Source organism: Oryctolagus cuniculus, chromosome 8, assembly GCF_051225735.1.
Source record: "Oryctolagus cuniculus isolate XC-2025 breed Fujian yellow rabbit chromosome 8, ASM5122573v1, whole genome shotgun sequence".
Classification (NCBI taxonomy): domain Eukaryota; kingdom Metazoa; phylum Chordata; class Mammalia; order Lagomorpha; family Leporidae; genus Oryctolagus; species Oryctolagus cuniculus.
In genome coordinates, this window is record NC_142874.1 from 13,499,443 (window position 1) to 13,505,442 (window position 6,000).

The window sequence follows — 6,000 nt, forward strand, 5'->3', positions numbered from 1 at the left end:
ACGGGGGCGAGAGGGGAGAAAAGCGGACGGAGCAACCGCGCCCTCTCTCATCTGCGCCCACTCAGGGCACGGAGGACAGACGGGCCCGCGTGGCTGGCTCCACACACCAGCCCGGGTCCGGTCTGGGCCACGAGCGCACGACTGGGAACTGGCCCATCCAGGACACTGGGTCAGATTCTCCTGGTGGCCCGCCGGACTACACGGCAGACAACTCCCCAGCTGCCTGGGGGCACGGCACGGGTCCAGAACACGCTCGTGCCAGCGTCAGAGGGCACATCGAGGACTTGTCCTCAGGCAGCGGCCACGCCTCCTGGACGCTGTCCCGGGAGCTCGGAGACCAGCCAACGCCAAGAGGAAGGCAAGGACGTCTCAGGAGAGGCAGAGGCACAGAGCACCATCCTCGCGGAGCCCAGCGTGCCCGCGCCTAAGTCCGCTGCGCACACTGGGCCACCAGGGGCAGTGGGGCACTCCACGCCGGGTCCCATGAGGCTTCTGCACTCGCAGCCTCCGTGGCAACGCCAGGCATGCGGGCTGGGCGTGCTGCACCAGACCCCCGGGGTCATGGCGGGAGCAGACGTGGGGGGCGGGGAAGCCTACGCCCCTCCCGCACGGCTTAGCAGACCACCACGCAGAGAAACGGACAACCTGCGCACAGGCCCAGGCAGCGTGCAGCCAACCAGAGAACCCGGGAGGACACACGGCCCCGTCTCGGAGCGCCTGACTCGCACCGCGGCCCCTCTCTCCCCAGGGAGCACATCCTTCCCGGGCAGAGCCCCGAGGACGTCCCCGCAGCTCCAGAGCACAGGCCAGCGTTTCGGGACAAGGAATCGCATGGCGACACCTTCCCGGTCCCGGAGGCAATAGGAAAGCCCGTTCTCGCTCAAGGAGCCCCGGCAGCCCAGCGGGCTCCCAGGGGCAGAGGACACAAGGCACACGGGCCCCTACCGTGGTCGTGGTCGTGGTCGTGGTCGTGGTCGTGGTCAGCCTCGGTGCTGGGAGTCATGGTTGGGAGCGGCACGTCCGGAACAGGTTCCCGGGTGCCGGGCTCGGCGTCTGCGGAAGAAGAAGAGACATCACACACTTGGCCTGAGTGAGGGTCTTTGCCGACAACACACCTGCCTCCGCCTAGGAAACCAGGCAGAGAAATGTTCTCCCGGCCCCACACCTCCCGACGCCTCATGTGGGTGGGTGCCTAGGTCAGTGCGGAGACAGCATGGGCGCCTGCCTGCCTAGGCCACAAAGAATCCCGACCAAGGGAAACTGGTGGCACCGGGGCCAGGGCGAGGGCGCGCCGTCCCCCCTTGTGCGTTGGGCCGCGCAAGGCCTTGGTGCCACCCCACCCTCCAAGTGGGTTCCCCTCCTTGGCCAGGGCTGGCGGGCTAAGAGCGGCCCTTCCCTTCCACACGGCAAGGCGACGAGGAAGGGGAAGTGAAAGGATCCAGGAACCAGGCAAGGGCCACCTCCGGGTTCCAGGGGGAGCCAAGAAAGAGCCTGACGGCACCCAGCCAGGCCCCTGTCTCAGGGGAGGGGCCTGGTGGGCACACCTCGAGCAATCCTCTGGGCCCTCCAGGACGGCAACTGAGCACCGTGTCCGGCACGGGCTCAGTCCAGCCAGGCCCCGCTGGACGGCTCCCCGCACGGGGGCGAGAGGGGAGAAAAGCGGACGGAGCAACCGCGCCCTCTCTCATCTGCGCCCACTCAGGGCACGGAGGACAGACGGGCCCGCGTGGCTGGCTCCACACACCAGCCCGGGTCCGGTCTGGGCCACGAGCGCACGACTGGGAACTGGCCCATCCAGGACACTGGGTCAGATTCTCCTGGTGGCCCGCCGGACTACACGGCAGACAACTCCCCAGCTGCCTGGGGGCACGGCACGGGTCCAGAACACGCTCGTGCCAGCGTCAGAGGGCACATCGAGGACTTGTCCTCAGGCAGCGGCCACGCCTCCTGGACGCTGTCCCGGGAGCTCGGAGACCAGCCAACGCCAAGAGGAAGGCAAGGACGTCTCAGGAGAGGCAGAGGCACAGAGCACCATCCTCGCGGAGCCCAGCGTGCCCGCGCCTAAGTCCGCTGCGCACACTGGGCCACCAGGGGCAGTGGGGCACTCCACGCCGGGTCCCATGAGGCTTCTGCACTCGCAGCCTCCGTGGCAACGCCAGGCATGCGGGCTGGGCGTGCTGCACCAGACCCCCGGGGTCATGGCGGGAGCAGACGTGGGGGGCGGGGAAGCCTACGCCCCTCCCGCACGGCTTAGCAGACCACCACGCAGAGAAACGGACAACCTGCGCACAGGCCCAGGCAGCGTGCAGCCAACCAGAGAACCCGGGAGGACACACGGCCCCGTCTCGGAGCGCCTGACTCGCACCGCGGCCCCTCTCTCCCCAGGGAGCACATCCTTCCCGGGCAGAGCCCCGAGGACGTCCCCGCAGCTCCAGAGCACAGGCCAGCGTTTCGGGACAAGGAATCGCATGGCGACACCTTCCCGGTCCCGGAGGCAATAGGAAAGCCCGTTCTCGCTCAAGGAGCCCCGGCAGCCCAGCGGGCTCCCAGGGGCAGAGGACACAAGGCACACGGGCCCCTACCGTGGTCGTGGTCGTGGTCGTGGTCGTGGTCGTGGTCGTGGTCGTGGTCAGCCTCGGTGCTGGGAGTCATGGTTGGGAGCGGCACGTCCGGAACAGGTTCCCGGGTGCCGGGCTCGGCGTCTGCGGAAGAAGAAGAGACATCACACACTTGGCCTGAGTGAGGGTCTTTGCCGACAACACACCTGCCTCCGCCTAGGAAACCAGGCAGAGAAATGTTCTCCCGGCCCCACACCTCCCGACGCCTCATGTGGGTGGGTGCCTAGGTCAGTGCGGAGACAGCATGGGCGCCTGCCTGCCTAGGCCACAAAGAATCCCGACCAAGGGAAACTGGTGGCACCGGGGCCAGGGCGAGGGCGCGCCGTCCCCCCTTGTGCGTTGGGCCGCGCAAGGCCTTGGTGCCACCCCACCCTCCAAGTGGGTTCCCCTCCTTGGCCAGGGCTGGCGGGCTAAGAGCGGCCCTTCCCTTCCACACGGCAAGGCGACGAGGAAGGGGAAGTGAAAGGATCCAGGAACCAGGCAAGGGCCACCTCCGGGTTCCAGGGGGAGCCAAGAAAGAGCCTGACGGCACCCAGCCAGGCCCCTGTCTCAGGGGAGGGGCCTGGTGGGCACACCTCGAGCAATCCTCTGGGCCCTCCAGGACGGCAACTGAGCACCGTGTCCGGCACGGGCTCAGTCCAGCCAGGCCCCGCTGGACGGCTCCCCGCACGGGGGCGAGAGGGGAGAAAAGCGGACGGAGCAACCGCGCCCTCTCTCATCTGCGCCCACTCAGGGCACGGAGGACAGACGGGCCCGCGTGGCTGGCTCCACACACCAGCCCGGGTCCGGTCTGGGCCACGAGCGCACGACTGGGAACTGGCCCATCCAGGACACTGGGTCAGATTCTCCTGGTGGCCCGCCGGACTACACGGCAGACAACTCCCCAGCTGCCTGGGGGCACGGCACGGGTCCAGAACACGCTCGTGCCAGCGTCAGAGGGCACATCGAGGACTTGTCCTCAGGCAGCGGCCACGCCTCCTGGACGCTGTCCCGGGAGCTCGGAGACCAGCCAACGCCAAGAGGAAGGCAAGGACGTCTCAGGAGAGGCAGAGGCACAGAGCACCATCCTCGCGGAGCCCAGCGTGCCCGCGCCTAAGTCCGCTGCGCACACTGGGCCACCAGGGGCAGTGGGGCACTCCACGCCGGGTCCCATGAGGCTTCTGCACTCGCAGCCTCCGTGGCAACGCCAGGCATGCGGGCTGGGCGTGCTGCACCAGACCCCCGGGGTCATGGCGGGAGCAGACGTGGGGGGCGGGGAAGCCTACGCCCCTCCCGCACGGCTTAGCAGACCACCACGCAGAGAAACGGACAACCTGCGCACAGGCCCAGGCAGCGTGCAGCCAACCAGAGAACCCGGGAGGACACACGGCCCCGTCTCGGAGCGCCTGACTCGCACCGCGGCCCCTCTCTCCCCAGGGAGCACATCCTTCCCGGGCAGAGCCCCGAGGACGTCCCCGCAGCTCCAGAGCACAGGCCAGCGTTTCGGGACAAGGAATCGCATGGCGACACCTTCCCGGTCCCGGAGGCAATAGGAAAGCCCGTTCTCGCTCAAGGAGCCCCGGCAGCCCAGCGGGCTCCCAGGGGCAGAGGACACAAGGCACACGGGCCCCTACCGTGGTCGTGGTCGTGGTCGTGGTCGTGGTCGTGGTCGTGGTCGTGGTCAGCCTCGGTGCTGGGAGTCATGGTTGGGAGCGGCACGTCCGGAACAGGTTCCCGGGTGCCGGGCTCGGCGTCTGCGGAAGAAGAAGAGACATCACACACTTGGCCTGAGTGAGGGTCTTTGCCGACAACACACCTGCCTCCGCCTAGGAAACCAGGCAGAGAAATGTTCTCCCGGCCCCACACCTCCCGACGCCTCATGTGGGTGGGTGCCTAGGTCAGTGCGGAGACAGCATGGGCGCCTGCCTGCCTAGGCCACAAAGAATCCCGACCAAGGGAAACTGGTGGCACCGGGGCCAGGGCGAGGGCGCGCCGTCCCCCCTTGTGCGTTGGGCCGCGCAAGGCCTTGGTGCCACCCCACCCTCCAAGTGGGTTCCCCTCCTTGGCCAGGGCTGGCGGGCTAAGAGCGGCCCTTCCCTTCCACACGGCAAGGCGACGAGGAAGGGGAAGTGAAAGGATCCAGGAACCAGGCAAGGGCCACCTCCGGGTTCCAGGGGGAGCCAAGAAAGAGCCTGACGGCACCCAGCCAGGCCCCTGTCTCAGGGGAGGGGCCTGGTGGGCACACCTCGAGCAATCCTCTGGGCCCTCCAGGACGGCAACTGAGCACCGTGTCCGGCACGGGCTCAGTCCAGCCAGGCCCCGCTGGACGGCTCCCCGCACGGGGGCGAGAGGGGAGAAAAGCGGACGGAGCAACCGCGCCCTCTCTCATCTGCGCCCACTCAGGGCACGGAGGACAGACGGGCCCGCGTGGCTGGCTCCACACACCAGCCCGGGTCCGGTCTGGGCCACGAGCGCACGACTGGGAACTGGCCCATCCAGGACACTGGGTCAGATTCTCCTGGTGGCCCGCCGGACTACACGGCAGACAACTCCCCAGCTGCCTGGGGGCACGGCACGGGTCCAGAACACGCTCGTGCCAGCGTCAGAGGGCACATCGAGGACTTGTCCTCAGGCAGCGGCCACGCCTCCTGGACGCTGTCCCGGGAGCTCGGAGACCAGCCAACGCCAAGAGGAAGGCAAGGACGTCTCAGGAGAGGCAGAGGCACAGAGCACCATCCTCGCGGAGCCCAGCGTGCCCGCGCCTAAGTCCGCTGCGCACACTGGGCCACCAGGGGCAGTGGGGCACTCCACGCCGGGTCCCATGAGGCTTCTGCACTCGCAGCCTCCGTGGCAACGCCAGGCATGCGGGCTGGGCGTGCTGCACCAGACCCCCGGGGTCATGGCGGGAGCAGACGTGGGGGGCGGGGAAGCCTACGCCCCTCCCGCACGGCTTAGCAGACCACCACGCAGAGAAACGGACAACCTGCGCACAGGCCCAGGCAGCGTGCAGCCAACCAGAGAACCCGGGAGGACACACGGCCCCGTCTCGGAGCGCCTGACTCGCACCGCGGCCCCTCTCTCCCCAGGGAGCACATCCTTCCCGGGCAGAGCCCCGAGGACGTCCCCGCAGCTCCAGAGCACAGGCCAGCGTTTCGGGACAAGGAATCGCATGGCGACACCTTCCCGGTCCCGGAGGCAATAGGAAAGCCCGTTCTCGCTCAAGGAGCCCCGGCAGCCCAGCGGGCTCCCAGGGGCAGAGGACACAAGGCACACGGGCCCCTACCGTGGTCGTGGTCGTGGTCGTGGTCGTGGTCGTGGTCAGCCTCGGTGCTGGGAGTCATGGTTGGGAGCGGCACGTCCGGAACAGGTTCCCGGGTGCCGGGCTCGGCGTCTGCGGAAGAAG